This window comes from Passer domesticus, chromosome 4 (assembly GCF_036417665.1).
Source record: "Passer domesticus isolate bPasDom1 chromosome 4, bPasDom1.hap1, whole genome shotgun sequence".
NCBI classification, from domain to species: Eukaryota; Metazoa; Chordata; class Aves; order Passeriformes; family Passeridae; genus Passer; species Passer domesticus.
The window spans coordinates 30,493,392-30,515,814 of NC_087477.1; the positions used below are offsets into that span (position 1 = coordinate 30,493,392).

The following is a 22,423-nucleotide window of genomic DNA, read 5'->3' on the forward strand; positions in this document are numbered from 1 at the left end:
TTGCAGCAAGGGTTTTAGGGCTTAGTGCTCCCACACTGGGAGCTGTGGATCCATGACAGGGAAGCTGTGCCACTCCCAGGGCTTGAATCAGTGTCTTAGGGGCAACATCAGACTCTGCTGTGAAGGGGGACACTGCAGGACACAGCTGCTCCATCAGTGGGGGTGGCTGTACATCTGGGGGGGTGCTGCAACACCAAGTTGGGGAGAACCACTGCAGGTATTCCAGCATTGCTTTCCCAGGAGTTCAGCCCCCATAAGCTGGAGGGAAAGTCCCAAAATGCTTATCTCCCGTTAGTCATTATTTAACTGAGTAGATGGTCTAAAATATTCAGTGTTAAGTAACTTCTGTTGTCCTTACAGCATCAGAGGCTTCTGAAAAACCAAGCGGGTCATGGCAGCATGGTTCATCCTGCAGGTCTGTGGCAGCTGACAAATTGCTTTCAGAGGACACTGTGTGCACAAAGCTCTCCCCACTCAGGATCTCTTGGGAAAAAAGTTTTCTGGCTTTGCAGGGACTTTGAAAGGAATTAAAATTAATAGGAGGTAAGCATTCAGATTTTTTAAGAAGTTTTAAAAGCAAAGGCTTAATATTTCTGTAGGTGTTTTTTTCAAAGTGCTTGAGAGATTTGAAAGCATGAGGATCCCTGCAAGGCATCAGGACTGCACTCCTCATTCCCTTTAGGGAGAGGATTGTGGGCTGCTTACCCAAAGACAGGTAGAAAATATCTCCCTGAAGAAAAAGTTGAGAATTCTCCACCTTGTGTTTCCTTTCTGCTCACCTGGATTATACTGATCTGCACTGAAAGCAAGTGTAGGACTGGGAATCAATCACATATAAGTTACTTCTGCTGTCTGAATTTAAGTATTTCCTAGTCCTTGTCTGGAGCTGTGGTTTAGGGGGAGGCATGTGCAAGTTTTATGAACTTCAAATTTGGGAGGAAAGAATTTGTAGTTCATGTGGTCTGGACAGCAGAAACCTTGCACAGATTATATTACTTATATTATATCACACAGGTGATATTACTTTTGCTTTGCCTTCTCCTCCAAAATTAAATCTCAAATTAATCAAATTAATTAAATGCCAAATTAATACTGATTTCCCCACTGTAGATTGAAATTTCTCAGCACTTTGTTTCTAGAGCAGATATTTTTGCTTATCAGCACTGTTTTTCACAGATGTTTTTAAAAATCTTTGGTAATTGTATCTTGAATGCAACACATGGAAACAGTCATGTGCACTCGTGCTTGTTTATTCACAAAATAGAAATTAAACTGATTTGAGGAAATCTGGTAAAAACGATCTGTCAAATGTACTAAAGTTTCAGTGCAAAATGCAGGCAGCCAAATAATTTCTGCTCAGCTGTGTTTGCCTCATCCTTTTCTTGCTGAGCACCCATTTGCTCCCTTTCCTGAGGACAAGATCTCTCTCGCTTTCATTAGGCTTCTCTAAAAATTCAGACAACATTGTTTGCTGTTGTCTGCAAGTTGATTTTGGCCTTTAAATGTTCAGCCTTGCTGTATGATTATGAAACTACTACTGAATATTATGATTCTGGGTTTTTGTTCTTAACTGTCCATCAATTTTTAGTACCTGAAAATCTCAGTGGTTTAGACAAGAGAGAGATGTCAGATTCAGCTCAAAGGAACTGCCATGATAGCAGCCTGTCACTAGGACCACTCAGTGACTCAAAAGAAGATGCTTTGCTCCTAAGCCTTCTTTTGCATGTAGCTCTGGACATTTATTGTGAGGAGTTCAGCTTAGACAGATGTTTTTGCAGGTCCTGTCTTGTTCTTACAGTAAACAGGAAAGATAGAAAAATGTACAACTAATTGCCAGTGGGGTAATGAATTCCTTCATACTTTGACAGAGCCTGCTAATTAAATTGTGATCCTGTGGGTTGTTTAACTAATTCTGCTTGGAAAAGGGTAATCACATACCAGAAGGGTAGACACCTATACCATGCTATTCAGGATTAAAAATAAAATCTCTGGTTGATACAAAATAAACACAAAATATAAAGTCTTACTCAGCTAAAATATTTTAGAGCAAACTTCCTCTTTTTTAAAAAATTATTATTATTTCTTTAGTGTTTGACTGAAGTTTTAAGACATTCTTAAAGATGAAAATGAACATTTGGAAAGGAACAGTCATTTGGAATCAAAGTATTTGTTTAAAGAAAACAAAACAACAAGAACAACAACAAAAACTCAAAAAGAAAACCAGCAAAAACAACAAAAAAAAACCCCAACCCAAAATACCGACCTGAGATATCTAGATTGTTACCATCCTGCACCTTGTTCCTTCCCTAGACCTTCACTGACATGAGGAGTAAAAGAAAATTGAAAGGTTCTTTTTCCAAAAAAAAAAAAATACTGTAGTATTACCAGGTGGCTATTTTTTTCCTCTCCCAAAGCATTCTTTGATAGAAAAAAATTCTTTGCTTTGTGCTTATCTAAGAGCATGTGACATTCATCTGAATTGCAGGTGAGCTCACAGAGGACTACAGATCTTCTGCTATCAGCAAAAAACAGCTTTTGAGTTAGCTCTGCACTGGAATGGCTGAAATCCTCTTCAACTAAGGCAGTGGCAGCTCAGGCCTTTAAGAGAAAAACAAACAATCCAAAACCAATCTGTGGGGCATTTACTAAATCACATAGCCAGAATTCATGTATAGAGTATTTTAAGTCAGTAAAATCTGCTTGTGGGAAATACATTTGGGAGCAAAATTACTTAGGATTTCTCTGTGTCATTTTACTTTGCTTTAATTTTTGAGTTAAATTTGGAATAGCTTAGTACTTTTTTTTAAATTGTGGTAGGGCACAGAATCTAATAACTGGAGAAGGGCACAAAAGCTAGTATTAGAGGCAAGAAGGACATACAGCAGGTGACTTCTGAACCCTTGCTCCTTCCATGGCTTATCTTACCTAGTATGATATATGCTTGCTTGCTCTTAATAGCAGTGGAAGTAGAAAGTGCTAATGGTGCCTTCTTTTTTTTATTTTTTTTTTTTGTCTCTGGTGAGAGGAAATTTATGTCAATCCATTATTTGGCAGAGCTGGATGGTTCTGTTGAAATCACAGCTGGCTGGCCTTTTGCTGCAGTAGCAGATAGACCAGTCTGGCTATCACAATCCTGTTTTGTGTCTCCTGCTGGTATTCCCTGTCTCAGGACCCACATCATCCACTGTGGCTGACTGGGTTAGTCATCTCCATCTCACCTCCATGCTGGCTGAAGTGCAGGCCCAGACATTTCTGTACACAAAAGGCCCAAACCAGGTCCTGTCTTCCAACTTAATTTCTAGTGTCTGCTGCCATTGGTTTGACAGATTGTCTCTTTTTTTGAGTCTGACACTGAAAACATGCCCTTACAAAGTCCCAGTGGTGTGCTCAGCGCCCTTCACAGCTGTTAAGGAGGTGCAGCAATAGAAAGCAGATACCCCCTCCTTTTTCTGCAGTCAGCTTTTCCCACTCCTTTTCCACAACCCAAGTCATCCCACAGGCTGACACCCTGCCAACAGGTCATATTGACTCCCAGAAAACACCTTATTTCCCTTCATATCTTTAGAGGACTAAGACCTTCCTTGAGAGTTTTAACAAAGATGGTGGCCTGCAGTTGTCCCAGCACAGCAAAAATAGGAAACAAGAAGTTTGTCCTGCAGATTTGGTGACTTGAAGGAATATGAATGACCCAGTGCCATGAAGTTTTGTAAATCCATGCAGGAATCACTTCAATCATCTGCAAAATCACCTGCAGAGCAGCTTAGAAATAATTTCTTATGTTAAGTGTTTATCCTGTAGTGATTGCATGAGGAGGAACTACTTCACAAAATTTATGGTCAAGATAAAGTTAAGCCTGGCTGACTAGAGATGGGTCTTTTCACCTTCCATGTGTAGCCAGCTCAGAGAAATTTTGTCTGTTCACCTGAATGGGAATAATACCTTTGAAGCCCATTTATACAAAGGGAAACAGCTGTATTTCAGGCAGGTAAATCACAGTTAATGTTCTTCAAGGGATTCTGCATTGGGAAACCTTACTGAAGGCAGCTGGATCTAGGAATATCTGCAGTGTTGATCTGTTTTCTGAAGAGTCAAACCTACTTCTTGCATTTCATGGATTTTCAAATGTTTGTTCTGTGTTTCTTTAAGTTGCCTGAGTCCTGTGAGGGCTTAGGTCACTCCATCCTGCTCACCAGGACAGGGCACAGGGGTTTATGACCTCACATGTCCCAATGGCATCTGTTATCTTTCTTTGTTACATTTTTTGCTTTCTTTCCCCATTTCTATAGCAACTTTTGACAATGTCCCCTCTATTATGCAGTTCAGCATAACTTTAAAAAAAAAACTGTTAAATTTTCAACAGGGTCAGATGTCAGGCTTTTTTGAACAAGATTGAACATTTGGCTGGCAAAGCTCATCTTGGCAAAGCAGAGAAAAATTCCTTTGTGTGGAAGCTTTTTCTGAAATGTACAGTAAGTCCTGTGATGGTGGGTGATAACATCTCTTCATTGCATCCCCAGCATGAAGTAAAGGCAGGGTGACAGCAGCAGAAAAAATCAGCCACCAGTCTGGACCACCTGCATCTTCTTAGGCAATTGCGTGCACTTCTCTCATTGTGCTGCTCCATGGGTTTCTCTGCAGGGACAAGGCACACTAGTGAACTTGTCCTCCTGGTGACACAACAGAGGGACAGTTTAGATGCTTCTCATCTTGCTTTATTTAATTAGAAGAATCCAGAGCTAATAACACCTGAATCCTGCATAGAAAAATGCAGTGGTAAAAGACAGCATCCACAGGGCCCATGTCATGCCCATCTGCTCCCCAGCAATTAAGGTATCTGTGGTGAGCCACTCAGATAGTCACTGCACAGCTGTGAATGACAGCATTTTAGAAAAAGTCTTGTAAAAATTCCTGGTGTGGTAGTCAGTTTTTCTCCACCACTTTAAGAGAAACTGAAGTTGCCAGGCATTATATTCAAAAGCTGGACTCCTCAGTCCTTAAGTGTAATAACAAAATACTCATGGGGGGGTCTTCCAAAATTCTGGCCTGACTAGTTTTGCCTCTCTGGAAATGCGATGGGGCTCTGACCTTGTATTTGCAGTCAGGAAAGAACGAAAGAAGCCCTTCCTGTACACAAAGCCTGCAAATGAGATCAAAGTGGGTTCAGAGATCAGATCATAACAGGAGCTTGGGGAAGAGCAAACAGCAGGTTTTCTTTAAAAATTCAGACAAGTAGAATGACGATCAGCAGTTTCAGAAGATACCATGTTTATCACTGATACACTCAATTTATTTTTGTCTTCTGCCCTAAGAAATGACAGTGCTCTAAATGATGGGCAGGTCCATGAGCACACCTTGAAACCAGGGGCTTCCCTCAGATGAACGGAGGGACACACGTGTGCATTGTTTACACCCCATACTACCAAGAAATGAGTGATGGGCCAAGATCTAGACCATGCCTCCCCAGGGGTGGGAGCTGAGGTCTGTGCCTGGGGCATTCCTGCCAGGACACGGCAACACATGCCCCCAGCTGGCCCCTGTGAGCTGAGAGAAGCAGGGGAGCTGCACTGGGGCAGGTGCTGCCTTTGCAGCTGTGATGGAATTCATAGGGAAACAGAAATGCAGGAGGCATTATTTTAAAGCAGTCCCTCCCTCTGTTGCTTTGAGGGAAGCAGAGCAGCTGTCAGGAGGAATATCCCTATTCCATATGGCTGTTCCATGTAAATATAGCACTGTAAACAAAGACCTGCTTGGGAATTAATCCCAGGATGACAAAAAATACATGGGCATGGTTTTGTTGGCTCTTCTACCACTCATAGAAGTGAGTAATAAAGGCTGAATTATCTATTTAAAAGAGAATAATTTATATTTTGCATTAAAGTATTCATATTTATGTAAAAAATAAACCTCATTCCCCCTCCCCTTTTTAAATCACAGCCATATTCTGTTGCTTCTACAGGAAGTTTGTGTTTGTTTCAGTGCTTTGAAATTCATTTTATATTCAAATAAACTCTTCCTCACTTAGGAACTCTTGAATTTTTGAAAACCATAGGGACCTAAAGGTTGTTGGCAATTCCATTTGTTCAAAATGGTTCCATGTGTAGATTTGAAAGCATTTAGGACCTGTTTTGATAATCCCTCTACTGAGCTACTTTATAACTTCAGACTCTAAAATACTTCCCTGACTCTGGCCTAAATCACTTGAAAAACAGAGTTTAGACACTTAAGTCATTAAGAGACAAAAATTCTACCAGTAACTCCTAAGTCCTTCTGAGAGAATGACTCAGGGTCCTTGCCAGCAAGTCCCGAGATCCCACTTGTCAGACAAGAAAGCAAATTTTTCTAGCAAGAAAATCCCCTCAGCTTTGAGAATTAAACTGCTGTGAATACCCTAGAAGTTATATGCTCATTGCAGCAGCCTGTCATCAAAGTTCAACACCTTGTTCAGGTCTCTCACACCAGAAGGCAGTTGCCTTCATAAACCACAAGGCTGTCTAATTTTGAAAAGACAGGTGTCTGCTAAGGAAGGCAGGTAGGAAATGGAATGTGTAAACCCCTTCCCTCTGAATTATTATAATTTTGAAATTAAGGAGCTCTCAGGAAAAGATATAGGAATAGGAATAACATTTCTTTACTAGGAAAATTAAAATACACATGCAATTGTAAAAAAAAAAATACCAACCCAAAAAAAAAAAAAAAACAAAAAAAAAAACCACCATGTGGGTCAGGGTGTTGGGAGCAGTCTGATTAAATGATGGCTGCAGTCCTCCTGCAATGACAGATGCAGTTCTGTTGAAGCAGGGTAGAAGGGTGTAGTTTTCCTCTGAAGGCGCAGTCATAGTGTAGATGGCCCTGGTCTTACTCTGGGAATCCAGTGGGAAAAGGTTGCCTGTGATGTTCCAGATGTCAGATTATATCCAGGTAGTGATGCTTGGCTCCTCCCTCTATGCAGCGCATCTCACAATGGGATGATGTAATTTTATCAGTCATGCAGTGACACTCAATGGCCCATTAACAGAAGATATCTCCTGGAGGGAGGATGGGTTGTGGAAGAGATAAAGAAATCTTCCCAATTAACAGGAGATAACTGCTCTGCTTCTAACAGATGGGGATAGAATACACACCCCCAGCCACATCTTCTAACCTAAGACAAAGACACATAGGCATCCCTCCAGAAAGAGCAAAGCATGGCTAATTTCTTCTGTGTCATATCTCATATAGAAAAATCATGGAAGAGTTTTAAAGTGTTTCACAAAAAAACAGAAGTAAAAATAATTGGTGTAGACATGTTAGATGACCTAACTAATCACACAGTAAATTGGTAATGCCTTTGTGTGCACACATGGGAGAGGAGTTAAATTTAGATCCTGACTTGTATTCTTCAACATGAGAGTGTGGTGGTTATTTTTTTGTAGGAGGAGGGGAAATCACAGAGTTGAACTACTACAAACATGTCACCTGTGTATGCTCTGCATTAGGTAATACCTAGAAATAATTTAGACCCTCATTTTGCCTAAACCTAGATGCCTATTGTCACAGGGATGGCAGATAGGAAATGTGACCTGTGGGAGGAAACTGTTTTTCTGGAGAGGTAGCCCACTGCCTGTCTGGGCAGGAACATTTCTACCCTTGCTCTGCAGTCTCCCTAAGGGGTTAGATCAAAGAACCATACAATATACTAAGTTTGAAGGACCCATCAAGATCATCAAATTCAACTCCTAGCCTTGTTTAGAACCATCCCCCAGAGTCACACCATGTGCTTGAGAGCACTGTCCAAAAACTTCTTGAACTCTGTCAGGGTTCCCATTTCCCTGGGGAGTCTATTGTAGTGTCCAAACACCCTATAGGTGAAAAATATTTTCCTAATATCCAACCTAAACCTCCCCCAACACAACTTCAGCCCATTCCCTCAGGTCCTGTCACTGCTCACCAGAGAGAAGAGATCAGTGCCTGCCCCTCCTCTTCCCTTCATGAGGGAGCTGTAATCTGCAGTGGAGTTTATCAGCACCTGCAATTACATGGTCCACATTTACCGCAGAGGCAGTGCAAGTAATGCAAGGTGTGCACCAATCCTAACTGTGCTGGGAGCCAGGTCCTCACTTCTGTTGTGCATGGGGTGACTCCCTCTTTTCTTCTCCCTCCCATTTCTTCTTATTAACGTTTTCAGAGAGAGGAGAGGGTATTGGTTTTCCTGGATTTTCCTTGAAGCTTCAGTCAGCTGTCAGCAGGTGTGGCACCCAGGCAAAGTACTCTCTGCTTCCTCTTGGCTGCCAAGATCTTCATTCTGTAGCCTTCCAGTCCACTTGGTGTGCTCCCAGTGAAAGTAGCTGCTTGTAGGGCTGTAATTGGCAACTCTTCACCAACTTCTTGCCCTACTGCTGCTTCCTAGAGCATTTTGGTGGGGCACAGTTTTCCTGAGATTATCTCCTCAACAGTGCTGGGGCACCAAAAAAGATGTTCAGGTTTTGAAGAATGGCATCAGTAACTTTGGACATCTTTGTTATGATAAGATATCTACTGAGATTTTGGGGTGAGAGGAAAAATAGCTAAGCCTGCAAACATTTAATAAGGTTCTGACTAACTCCTTGCGTTTTCATGTGGAGATATTATTTCAAGGTAGAAAAAATAAGAAAAGAAATCTTGCTGGTAGTTTGGGGCAAAAAAGATCTACTATGAAAACGGGGTCACGGATTTGTTTCACAGAATGAATATCAAACACATTCAAGTGTTTGATAGAGTGAATAGATAGAATTTGATCCTAAATATGCTTGAAAGTAGGCAGAATCTCACTGAGTACAGCCCAAGTGGCAGGAGAATTTGGAAGTCCATGTAATGTCAGCCAAAAGATGTTAGTCTTACTGATTCATGCATTTTAACACAAACTCAAGTTTTAGTTTTCTGGGATCCTCAAAGCAAAATATGGGAAGTGGTCACCATAAACTTATCTGCAGCTTGATAGGCAATGTCTATGTCCACCACTCCATCTGCTTAACCTTCCTGGGAAGCTGATGTTCATCTTTGGGCTTCAGTTAATGGTTTTGTTTTACGAAGAAAAAAACCTGGATCAGTAGCACTCATGGGACTGCCAAATGAAAATGGAATTCAAAAATGTTGACAGTTGCTCTAATAACCAGCATTTTGCTTTGCAATATTCTTGACACTTCCTTTTCAAATAAACTTGAGGAACATTTTATATGCAAAAGTCTTAAGGAGGTTTTCCTTACCCTGGGAGTTTAAAGATTGCCCTTTGTATGCAGAAAGCTGAAGGGAGCTCCTCAGAAAAGAGCTTACAAAAAGGTGAAGGTTTTTTGTTCTGTTTTCATAAGTTTTGTTGCAGTTTCCTTACAGTTCATTCACACTCCAAAAAGAAATTTGTTGAGACTCAGACAGGAGGAAGTCCTGCTTCTTTTCATGTTTGTCAGGACTATGAGGTGGTCTTGGCCCTGGCATGAGAAAGTTTGAATTATATGGGATTTTTGGTCAGCATCAGGCCTTCCTATTTGAGTTTCTGGGCTGCAGGGGATTCAGTGTATCCAATACTCCTTAAGTGGAAGGTTTTGATTTAGTGTTTTCTAACCTGTGACCTGTGCCAACTGCACTCAAGTTCCTCCAACTATATTGTTCTGACTTCAGGCTTACAAACCAGACCTGAACACATGCTGTTGAAGAGATATTTGTAAGCTGAAAGTCAAGTACTCAGGCTTTTGAAAAGGCACCCTAGTTTCATCAGGCGTGCCCAATGCCCCTGTTGGTTTCTCTCCCCCACGAGGCAGATGTTGCTCCCCATTTACAGCAGGCTGCAAGGCCACGGTGACAGCTGTGGAGCTGAAAGGCCTGAGCAGGACTCGCTCTTGGGAGGTTTCTGTGCCTTGCTGATGACAGACTGCACACGCCAACATTTGGACACAGTGGGTAACCCAGAGTAACTTGTTTTATCCCCAGGGACACAGCGCTGTCTGTTCCTCTTCTGTTCACAGATTCCCATAGGTTCAGTGGCTGGTGGAGTCTCTCCTCTGCCCACACGGGTACGGTGTGTGTGGCAACTTCAAACACATCCCACTGCAAAGATGACACACTACACATTTCAGTGACTGTCTTGCTCAAAGGATGGGAAAATAACAGCCAGCATGCAGAAAAGGAATAGAATAATTTCATATTTTTACAATCTCCTCGTTAGTCATTTCATAACACTTTTCCATAAAGTTACATGCCCACATACTACACATTTAGGTTTTTTGACATCTCTAATTGAGGAATCTTTTCTGTCTGCCAAGTACTGCTTTTAATCTGTTTTTACATACTCCTTTTACCTATTTAAGGACCATTAATTTCTGTAATATTTTTCTGAAAGCCATGAAAGTATAGTTCTCACTTCTGAAATTGCAAAGATAGCTTAATGATAACAAATTATACTTTACCAGATTGCATGTGGGAAACATTTGGCGTTAATTGAATTACTTGTTTCTTCCAACTCAAGAATCATTTGCCAATACATATAATTATATCTAGAGAAAGTTATATACATTCTTTAGAAATTGTACATAAATATACTTACGATCAGGTAATTTTGATCATATTTAACAGTGAGCAGAAAACAGCTTCTCTTTTGCGGACTCTGAGACACCCTTGAATTTATACCTTATTTTCTTTCTTCCTATAACTTCAGTCATAGTCATTAACTAAATATTATGCTTTTTCTTCCTCATATAAATATGTAATTGAAATAATTAAAGTTAGGCAGAAATTACCTGATGATATTTTTGTGGGGAAATTAACTACTTCCTCTCCTATGATACTTATGGAAGACATTTAAAAATAACAAGAAACTGGTGTTAATGACCACCTTTCCCAGCTTAGAACATTTTCCTCCACAGGAGCTGGATATTAACAGCATAGTCAGTAGTAGGTTAATTATTTTATTTGGTTTATTAGATATTGTTCTTAGGCTCCGATTTTTGCCATCTTTTTTCCCTTCTCAGGGAAGGTTTTAACCCAAGATTTACAATCCTGTGCCGTAGTGTCAGCCTCAGGAAATAGATGCAACAATGCAACAGTTAAGCCACAGTCATAGACAAGATATGATTGTTCTCTACTATTTCATTGGTTTTGGCCAGGATAGAGTTAATTTTCTTCATAGAACCTTATACAGACTAGGTTCACCTGATTCTTTTAAAATGTTGCCTTGTAATCCTCTGCAATGAACCAGAGAGCCCCTCCAAGGTTATGGAAAGTGCTTGGGTTTGGAGCATTTTCCTAGCAGTTGATGGAGACTCACTGAATCACTTTGTAAGACCATCTGTTCCTGAAATTTGAACTCTTCGTCAGTGTCTTCATTTGTTTCATGATTTAGGAAGCTGTTTTGTGTTGTCAGAGGGGGTTTTCCAATTAAAAATACTATTAGTTTTATGAACTTGCAGTCTTTTTCTACTTTTTAGCTGGGCTTCCTGGGCTCTTCTCTGGTTCTCGTTATTGTGATTAGCTCTGCAGCAGGCCATCATTACTAATTAGAATTAGCAGGGGAGCTCTCATGTGTTCTACTTGCACATCCAGCTTCACCCTCTTAGTTATACCTGTAAAAATGCTGTAGCAGCTCATTCTGTAGTTGAGTAATGATTTGAATGGCATTTGTTACGTCTCCCTAAAGTTTCCATATCAATACCAATATCTCACACTACCCAACAGTCTTAGTTCAAGTCAACTTTTAAGTTCCCTAAATGTGAAACTGTAAACTGAAAAGCTGAGAAGTAACAGAGTTACTGCTTATTCCTTGCTGCTTTGCTGATCTTATTAATTTTAATGATACTGGAAAGTCACACTGGTAAGGGCAACAGTACCTATAAAAATGAAACACACCACTCATATTCCTGCATCTTTAGCATATATGCCTGATGCAGAGGCAAAAGATGCGTTCTGGGGAACTGCCAGTGCACTGTGATCCTGCCTGGCTCCTGCCACCTTCATGGGGGTGGGAATGCAGCTCCTGCTTGCTCTGGTGCCCGGGGGGGCTCTTGATATGGTTGTAAATAAATTGTTGTCATTGTTTGTTTAAAAGTAGCACAGTTTAATATTGAGTATGTGTTGAATAATCAGCTTACAAGGATGATTTACTAGTTTATAAATATTGTCTGATTATTAAACACTTAATAATTACTTAATAAGCAGAGAAAATATAGTGTAAGTATAACATATCAAGTAGAAGATGTTGTTTGGCTGCTTCCTGAAAAATTGCCTTCTCTCCCAGGGGTGCAGGAGCTAGTTCAGTCTTGGGTTCATCTGTGGTAAGTGAGGACATTTGGGCCAGTAACACTGCCCCCCCAAATCTCCAAGCAGGCACCACACATCATTTCTACCCTTGAAAAGAGATGGGGAGGGACTGGCCCAGGGTTGCTTGAATCTCTGAGGAAGAATCCAGGCTGCTTGTGCAGAGGACAGTGCTGCTGCTTGCTCTGCTCCTGCTCCTGCTCATCCTTAAGCTAATTAAAGCTTCTGCTCGTTATAGCAGTGTGGGTTTTGACAAGGTCATAAATCAATCACTGTCCTAGGAACATGAATTGCCATAATTGTGCATTGTCTAAATATGAACTAATGATTAAATGACAATTCCAGCTGTTGTACACACAATGAATTAAGAGCTGGACATATAAAAACAGTGTGAAAACTCTTTTCCCCCAGAGACTCTTTCAGACATTGAGTTCCACCTGATGCATGCTGGCCTCTTAAACTTTGGGGACAACATGACTGAACCCCCACCTGAGGCAGGGGTCTCTGTCCCCTGCCCACCTCCTCCCTGCCTGGAGCCCAACACCTTCCCTCCCACCCCTGCCTCCTGCTCAGAAACAGATGAGTCAATCTCAGTTGCTGAGCCCAAACACACAGGACTTGGTCTCTGCTCCAAAACCCATCCCATCCCCAGGAACCCAAACACACAAGCCATTTTCCCAGCCCCAAACACACAAGCCTTTTTTTACTGTTTTAGAGCCCCCAAAACAGCCTTATCCGCCTGTTTTCAAGTCTTGAAAACCCAAAACTTAGTCTCTCCATTTCCAAATACAGGAAATACAGGATTAATTCTCTGGATGTGCTGACTCATGGTCTTAAGGCCCAAGAACATGTCTTCCTTTGAGAAGGAAGAAGCCCAAAGCCCATGACTTGCCCTCCTTTCCTGGAGTGAGATGAGCTGGGATTCTGCAGCCCTGAAACAGGCCCCCTCCCAGAGCCCATGTCTGGAAAACATGGATATAGAATGGATGTCAGTGCCCTGGGCTGGACCAGCTCGTCTCGTTGCAGCCAGGATGTCACCTCCCCCATTCCAAGAGCTGCTTAACTCAGTGAGTGCCACATAATGCCTTCATATCTGGGAACTGATATTTCTGAGAGCAAAAAATGGACTAAACCCAACCATAATAATCTGTTTCCACATCTAGGGCAGGCCAGCAGGTTCCCTGAGGGGCAAATATACTGTCAGAAGTCCTGGATCAGGCACTGAAGGTCTCAGAGCAGCAGTGAGAACACACAGACGTGTTGAAAACTGCAATTTTCATTGGAAAGCACACAATTGTATGCATGCGGCACTCACAAGTGAAAAATATTGACCAAGGAGAAAGAACTAAACAAAGAGAAGCCCAGAGAACTCCCTAACATAATGTTAGCATCTCTTTTACTACAGTCTGGTTTTTGCACAGGAGGGTGGACATATAGAGGACACACACATTGTTAATCTGTTTTCTTCAGTGTGCCTGAAGGACAGGCACACAGCTTCCTGCACTGCTTAGCTGGAACAAGTGCCAGGAAAAAAGGGAAATCCCACATGTGGAAGCCAAGTCTCTAGCCCCAGCCAATGGTAAAGGAAAAATCCAGAGGTGAGCAAAGGCCAGAATATCATCCAGCAGCAGCAGAATATCATCACTGCAGCTGATAAAACTTGGACTGGACAGAGCCTTCCTTTCCCTGGAGCTATCTGGGTTGAGTTTTCATCCATCCTTCCTCATTTGGAGCAGTGGCTAATTCTCTTGACTTTGGAAGACCTCCTCACTGTTGCATTTTGGGAAGCAAAGATGTCTTGGGAGATGGCTGTCTCTCCCAGAACTATTCAAGGAATATGTGGGAAGATACTCTAAAAAGCCAGAAACTTTTGTCCAAACATGCTTTAACTTAATTTTTCTCCCAGGAAGACCACCTGCTCTCAAGGAGCAACGAGCAGCAGCCCTGCAGGGCTCTTGCAAGGCCTTAGAGCCCCTAATTGTCCTCAGCTGAGCCTGCCTTCTGGTATATAAGCTCCAGCTGAGGAGCATAACTGGCTGTTGCTTCTCCTGCTTGGCTGCTGGGCTTCATCTTGAGGATGCCCTCATCTTCAAGGCTGGCTTCATGGCCACTGTCCTCTATCACATTGTGTGCTGGACTAACGGGTATATGAGGACAGGCTGATCACCTTCCTGGTGGAATACGGAAGTTAAATACCGCAGGAGGTAAGAGGCCCCTTTATGTTTTTTTGACTCTGGATTTTTTCTTTCTTGCTGATTAAAAGCTTTTACTGATGTGGGATAACCTGGCTGCTGCTGTCACTGGGCTTTGCCCTGTCAACTTGTGGGCAATTTGCTTTAATGAAACTGTTCCTCTGGCCTTGGTTGTGTTAAACTGACAAGAAAATGTAAATTAGCCTTAATTTGTCCTTACCCAGGAGGCAAATTATCTTTTTGGGAATTTCTGCATTTTTTAACATGGAAAGTCTTCTTATGAGAGCAGCTGGGATTTTTCATAGCCTTGGCCAAGTTTGGAAAGGTTTGCATAGAACAACCAGCAACTGGAATCTCAGTGTGTGGTACCCCAGTTCATCAGCTGGGGAAAAGGGCTTTTATGAGCATGCAGTGCTCACTTCTGTGCCTGATTTTTCTCTGTCCCTTGGAACCTTCTGTGAGGAGAAGGTGAAAGTACATTTCTCAAAGAAGTCCTGTGTGACCTGTATTTCCCTGTCCCTTTACCGAGGTTGAGGCATATCATAGCTACTGAAGCTTTGGGGTAGTCAAAATTTGAAAGGTGCAACCTGTCTGCGGACCAAAAGCTATATCATTTATTTCAGAATTATAACAGAACATGTGTTTTAGATGATATAAATAGAGAGCTTTTGACAGTAGCAAAGCTTAGGTTTGGTTCTGAAGAGAAAATCCCTTCATTTTACAAATGGCTGTCATAACTGTCACTGGAGGATTTAGTACCAAGCAAAGGCTCTTGCAAAACCTTTAAGGTAGTCTGTAATGAACACCAAATTGCAGTTCTGTTTTTGTAAATAATAATAACCTCATTGGTTAAGCAGTCTATTTCTTGCTTGACTTCCTGCCTGCCGCTTTGTTCTTAAAACCTGAACAAAAGTCCCCCTTCCAAGAAGGAAGACCAAAGGATGCATTTACGTGTGTATTTATGAAGGTAATGTTCAGCATGAGCTGTGTTTTCAGAGTTCTGAAACACAGGTGAAAAGTACATTGTCTTATTTGCTGAGCATTAGTCTTGCAGTCTTGAAACCCAAAATGAGTTAAGATTTTGGAGCTGTTTCATAACTGGAAGGGAACATGGTTGGAAGTATCAACTGCTGTATATGACAGTCTGGCAGGAGAGCTCTTGCTTTAAGTCAGACGAGTTTCCTGCCTGTGTTGCTCAGAGCTGCTGTGTGAAATTTCATGGGTTCCTTGTGCTGACAGCTGAGCTTGATCCCAGTGCTGTTGCCAAAGTCTGTAGAGACACCGGCTGCACTGTCCTTCCTGAGAGTGAGAAACAGTGTCGTGTCAAAGATCTGGACAGACACAGACAGTAAGATAGTAAAGGAACAGCTGTAGAGACTAAAGGAAGACATGTTGTTTCTGATGCTGTTTCGCATTAATAGCATCCCAATCCAGTTATGTCTCCTATATACATAAGTAAGGTGACAGATGCCCCCATTATTCTGGAGTGAGGGAGGCATCAAGGGTGCAGTTTTGGAAGAGGTGAACAGGCACTGGTTTTACATTACTCTGCTCACTGGTTCCTGGCTGTCTGGCTTGCCTGCAGAATACTTTGTCTGCAAAAGTGCAATATTAAACTTTGAGTGGACATCTGAGTGTAATTTATAGTGTTTTCACATCCCCTTCATTTTTGGTTCATGTAAAATGTCTTGTTTATTTTCCTGATTATTAATTTCAACTGTACATATGATTAAAAATAATGAATGTTATTAATTTTTATCATTAGTACCATCATTACGCCTACTCATATCCTTTGATATTATTGCAAAAATTATCTTTAATAGTTTTAATAGGAGCTATTCCCCAGGCTAATGAGGATATAAATCAAAGTATTAAACAGTGTAGAAAGTAAAGCTTTGGACTCTATTCTGAAACTGAACCCCCTCTGTGCAGTGCATGCTTCCAGGGTTTGCTCAGAAGAATATTTATATATGTCTCTTCTGTGTGCTTGCATGAGATGGGGTTTAAATTTGACTGACAACAATTAGACTGTCTGTGGCAGCAGGGAGACAAATTCAAAGGTAGGAGAAGGAGCAGCAAGGATGTTGCTGCACTCTGTTCTTGCAAAGGTCAGGAGGTCTTATGCCCCTGGCTGTAACAAGGCGAGGCAGACTGAGTACTCCAGGGAATCCCATCTGAGGGACTTTATCAAGAACTACAGTGCAAGAAGCGAGTAGATACCAGTCATTAAATTCCACAGGAGCATGCAGTAGAATTCTGTCTAATTACTAGGATTCCATCTGCTAAAGCTGAGACACGGCAAAAAAGAAAAAATAAACTCTCTGGTAATCTTCCAAAGGATGTCTTCTAAACATCGGAAGCCATCTCTGCCCTCTTATTGTCCTCTGTTGCTTTGCTGTTTGTAGCAGTGTGCAGACTAGAAAGGATGGGGTGTTGGCAAGGGATCAGAAAGTCAGGCTGGTTTCCTGTGCTTTTTTGTTTTATTGGGTGTTTCACCCATTAGTTTTTGCAAGGCCTTTTTTTTCTTTGCTGTAAATATTGAACTAAAGATCATTTTGTACAGCATAACACTCTTGCCAATATGAGCAAAAGCAATATAGCAGATAATGCTTTGGCATGTTCTCTGTGTTTCTAAAATTTCCTGTTCAGACTCAAATTCCCTGCTTTAAGAGGATTGCAGTCTATTTGCTACAGGGCCTGCCAATAAAAGCTTTTCAGACACCTATTTTAAACTAATTGTTGCTAGTCTTGTCACAGTTTTTGGGGCCAAGGACATTGCTGCACTTCATGGAGAAATCTGTTAATGCATTAAATGAAGCTGCTAGAAGGTAAAAGCCAAGAAGTGCAAAGAAAACAGAGTTGTGCCACCCAGCCTATTGCTGGCTGAACACTGAGCAATTTGGGGCTTTAGGGGCTTTGATAGCATTGTTCTAGCTGCATTTCTGAGGTGCTGGTGTACTCCTCCATTCTGTGGTGAATCCCTTCCCCAGGAGACAGAAGTGAAAGGTTATAGAAGGGTAAAAATGTGCATAACCCTTGCTCTAAATAAGTGCCAGAAGACAACAGCTAACTGGACTTCAATCTGATCCAGAACACATACTCATAGCTTCTTGTTCCTAGACTTTGAAGACAATTTGTTCAGCAGCAATTTAGGTACCAGCCTTTAGGTCACTGAGAAAATTGCTTGAGCCTGGAGAACAGGAGCTGGATCCCATCTAGAACTGCTACCAGCAGTGCTAGGGGGCAAGAGGCTATTGCAAGGGGGGTGCCCAGAGCTGTGGCTTGGCTACGGTCGTGTTGCAAACCTGCTGCAGTCAATTTGAACCTGGGTCTCTGGTGTCCTGAGGCAGGGCCCCCTGACCCTTTCAGTCTGCCACTCCCTCTATTGCTCCATGATAAGTGCTCCCCTTGCACTGGGATAAGGCATGTGGGTGATAAATGCTTCCTGCTTGGTTTCAGTAATGGGCTGCAATTGAGGCAGGCTTGAAAAACTTATTTTTAATGTTGCACAACACTTCTGTGTGGTTGGTGATGCTTTTTTTTTTTGCAAGAAGAGATTAAAACTATAGAAGGAAATGGGGGGGGGAATTACAGATGCCTTTTTGCTTTGCCCTTAGTAAATGAGGTCTTCAGTGTCAGTCATCTTTCAAACTGCTTGATTGTAGATAATCATGTGTGTCTGCCTGGGAGCATCTCCCGTTGGAATAGCAACAGCTCCCTCTGTCTTCCTCTATCTGTGGGCTGTTGTACTTCAACAGATGATGCCATTTTCTTGTTCCCTGCCCAGTGAAATTCCTTCTCTCCAGGTATATGTGCATCTTAAATGGATAGACTTCGAGAAGGTTTTAGACTTTCTCTGTATATTTTTAGGAGTGGCTGTAAACTTTTTTGCTGTTACTTCCTCTACCAGTTTATGAATGGAACAACTGTTGAAAAAACCCTAAAACTGGGGTAGGGGATGCAGTGGCTGCATTAGCGGGAGCAACTCTTTTCTGTTGAAAGTGAGCTTTGAACAACCTGCGAGTTACTGTCACATTGAACCCATCTCTGGAGATTTGAAAGTTTTATACCCTCTTCCGAAGTGCTGCTATTGTCTGTGTAACAAGCGTGAACTGAACTGTTCTGTTAAAAGTAAGTCATGCACACTTAAGAACATGATAGTAGCTCATGGTTAACAATGCTGCTACATTCATTCCAGCAAACTGTTCCTGTCGTACAACTGTAGCTCCAACAAACCATTTGCCTTGTGATGAGGAGCCAGCATGCGATTAAAGGCATGCTATTAACATTTCCCAGCTCTCTTCTCGTTCTGACATTTGTCCTGTGTAAGGTTTTTTGATCACAATCTCAGCGGCAGACTTTGCTGTACGTAGCTGTTCAAGGTTTCATAAAGTTGCCTATAAAGGATACATCATATCTCATCTGGTATTTGCTGCAATAGATAGAGGAGAAACAACCTGCCCAAACTTTGTTTTGGATTAAAATATTGTGCCCAAGAGCTTCCTTTCATTTTAAAGTTTTCTACAATATGTGAAAATAGGGCTGCAACTTTAAAGTACAGCACAGATGATGACTCAATGCAGCTCTGCTATTAGGAGGACATTTGCAATGCTTTAGGGAGCAGAGATTATTCAGACGACAAGCCAAAAATTCTTGCTTATCACCACAGGAAATGTCCTCCACAGAGTTTGTGGGAGATGTAGTCCAGCCAGAATGCTCTGGTTTGAGGTGACACAAAGAGGCCCTTTAGGCTGGCTATGGTTCCTGTGATGTTTTGCTGGAATATTTCTGAAAAAGTGGAGTTCTAGAGTTTTGGTCTTTGACAGATTGTCCTCTTAACATTGAATTCTCAACTGGATGGAGGAACACATTTTTCTTTTAGGTTGCTGTTGCCTCCTTAGTGAATTGGAATGAGGTAGTCTTTGAAGAGTGTTCCCCAAGAACCCAGATTAAATAAAAAACAAACAAACCACAATCAAAAAAGCAACCACACCAATACAGCCATTAAAAAAAAAAAAGGGCCAACAGCAGTTTGCTGTCACTCCTGAATTCTGTTTTTTGAGTGAATTACCAAGGTTGTCTTGGCATTGCATGCATGGTCAGAGGTGTAAGAAAAGTGACAATGAATGTGGAGCTGTGTTTCATGGCATGGCTCAAATAAGTGCCGATACATTTCAGAAAAATCTCCTAAAATTTGCCCGAAGAAAGCAGCAGGTGGTGGCTGCAAGATGAGATGCTTATATGTAAGTGATGCTGCTGCTGCTGGTGGTGGTGTTGGCTGGTTAAAGCAAGGAGAGATGGATGAACAGCCTCTTGTTAATAGCATAATGAAGGCTTTGGGGCTGGGTGGGCTGTCCTGTGCTTAGCTGTGTGTTTTCAAAGCCAACAGCTCAGTGATAACTGCTATTCTGCATGCAAAGTATCTCAATCTGTGGGGAGTCCTGTTATTTTCTGGTCACAAATGACCTCTAGTCACAGCATTGGTTGTGTGAAACTTGGTATGTTTTTGAGAGCAAAGATCACAGGTTATAGGGGAAAAGATACTTTGCTGATGTGTACCAGTCAGGTGAACCTACCCAGATAGATTGCAAAGATGAATTTATGATACAACCATGTTCTCTGTGCTGTACTACAAAGGCAGATGTCTGGCATACGCCTCCTGTTGTGTTGGCATTGCTCGCATGAGTGCCCAGTTGTTACCAAAGCCAGCTGGCTGGCCTTTGGGATCAGTGCTCCCAGAGCACAGCCTTGCTGCCTGAAAAACCTGGAGAGACAGCCAAGAGGCACTGAAGTCTGTCTGCTTGGGCCTTGGGTGCCCAAGTCCTTAAAGCTCAGGGGGAACATTTCCAAATTTAATTGGTATTTTGGATCTCTTGTGAAGTATTTGAGTAACTGGAGCTGTACTGTTTGGGTGGAAAAAAGATTGGGTTTGTTTTTCAGGTCAGTGAAAACTATGTGAACAATTTCAAGGGCAAATGAATGTAATTCCTATCTGGTTAGGCTCTCAGAGTTTTGAGGGCCATGTCTGTTGGCTACAGTGACAAAGGGTTTTAAGATCCTTCCCATGTGCCTTGAACTTTGTTGTAGCACTGAAATTCTGCATGCATGCAGTCAAACCAGGAATAGAGGTGGTTCATGAATCCTCTGTCTGTAGGGGAGAAATGTTTCCCTTATGCCCCTTTCATGGTGAGTGTAAAGGGAGCTAGAATGAATCCATCTATCCCTTAGAAAATGCTTCTGCAGGGAAGGAGGACCAAGGGCACTTGAAGGGAAGAGATATGTCCAGGGACAATGTCTGGGCTGGCCTTTGAAGGCAGCAGCACCCGGCTCTGTGGCACAAAGGTGGCAGGCAGCAATCCAAGCTTGTCAGCTGCTGCAGCTAGCAGGAAGGAATTGGGCTAGCACACAGTCTGTCTGTCTTCCACCTCTGGGAAGCACCCAGTGTTTGAATTCCAGCCCTATACACCAGGAGCATAAAGATCAAATGAGGTTTAAACTGAAGGATTAGCCAGAGGCCTTAACCAGTCTGTGGTTATTCCATGGGTGCTGCTGCTGCTCCTGGCTTTCTGTTTACTCATCTGCACCTGCCGTGTTGAAAGCTGTACAGAAATCCTGTTCAGCCTGAGCCAAAAAGTATAGCTAGGCTTTGTGTGTACTGAGGGCTTTATAAAGGTCATGAATTGAGCTTTTGTGCCAACCTTTTTTGGATTTACTTCTCATTGTTTCTCTTTCTCCAGGAATTCCTCCTCTGAATTGCCATCTGCCAGCTCTTTTAGCAGGGAGTTCTGTGTTGTAGATTTTCTATTAGCACAAGTCTTACTGCCTTTGTGCAGGAAAGCTGGATCACTGTGGAGGCATCCATGTGTTGCTGTATCTACTGAAGTCATTTGGTTGTTTGGAGGGGAAAGAACTAGGTCCCAGTAGTCTGCAGCACTGGGTGTAACAAAATTGCTGGGGCAGCAAGGAAATCTAGGGTGTGAGTGAGACTGTTGGTCCAAGCACATAATTTGGATTCACTATCAGTTTTGTGGTTTAGATCTGTGATGGGTTCATGCAGACTCATTCATAAGTCTTCTATTACCAGTTCTGAGTATATTTTTAACTGCTTTCACTCTAATGCTGTGGAAAATGATTAGGCACAAAAGGCCAGTTGCAAAGATGCTTCCTGTGGTCACTGTAACTGGGGTTTGCTGCTGTGCTCAGACCTGCAGAATGCTGATGCAATAGATTATCATGGTTCTGTCTCTCACTTTGGTGACAAATACTATAAATTCTCTCTTTAGGATGCTTTGGTTAGTAGTTATGGAGTTATGATGTGCAGCCTTCATGTGTATGTCTTTCAAAATAGCTACAGTGACTGTGGCACACTATCAGCATCAAAAGTTCTTCATAATTCTACTACTCTTGAAAGCAACCAGCATCTCCTTCTGTAAAGCAGAGTGAGGAAGCTTCCTCTCTTAAAACTCAGTCAGGTTTTGGTTTAGGAGCTGTGATGCACTGATTGCAAGTAGGAGACAGCAGTTTCTACTGCTTGTGGTTTCTACCATGGCAGAAAAGGAAGGAGAAGGCTGTGCAAAGCAGGAATCTGGGGAAGGATTAGTGTGTCCATCTGTGGGACAAGTGTCTAAATAATGGTTTAAGCTCCCTCTGGTATGAGTGAGTTACCTGTAAGAAGGGCTTGATTTCTTTAAAATAACCAGCTTAGCCTAGATGCCTGACTTTTAGCCATTTAGCATTGGGTAATACGATTATCATCTGCATATCTATATTAAGATACAAGCTGTTGTTTTTTTCCCCCCAGTTTTCCATTCTTAAAGCATTACAGGATTTCAAAGTATATTCTAGCCAAAACAGAAATAGGAGCGTGAGATGTCCACTGGCTTATCCCTTCCTAATGCCAGAGCCCACTTCGCACATGGAAGCCTGAGAATATTGGTGAATTCTGGGTTGTGCTGCACCTCAAGAAAATACTG

General features: G+C 42.0%; 2 long non-coding RNA genes across 2 annotated transcripts in view; both read left to right on the top strand.

The window, feature by feature from the left end:
- The first annotated feature begins 235 nt into the window (after positions 1–235).
- LOC135298841 (uncharacterized) lies at positions 236–13,865 on the top strand. The gene is made up of 3 exons (XR_010360914.1): positions 236–543; positions 13,051–13,325; positions 13,422–13,865. It is a non-coding gene; the product is annotated as an uncharacterized LOC135298841 (long non-coding RNA).
- Positions 13,866–13,916: 51 nt separating this feature from the next.
- LOC135298840 (uncharacterized) overlaps positions 13,917–22,423 on the top strand; it is a 56,034-nt gene continuing 47,527 nt past the window's right edge. The window contains exon 1 of the long non-coding RNA XR_010360913.1: positions 13,917–14,462. This is a non-coding gene — a long non-coding RNA (uncharacterized LOC135298840). The remainder of the gene's footprint in view (positions 14,463–22,423) is intronic.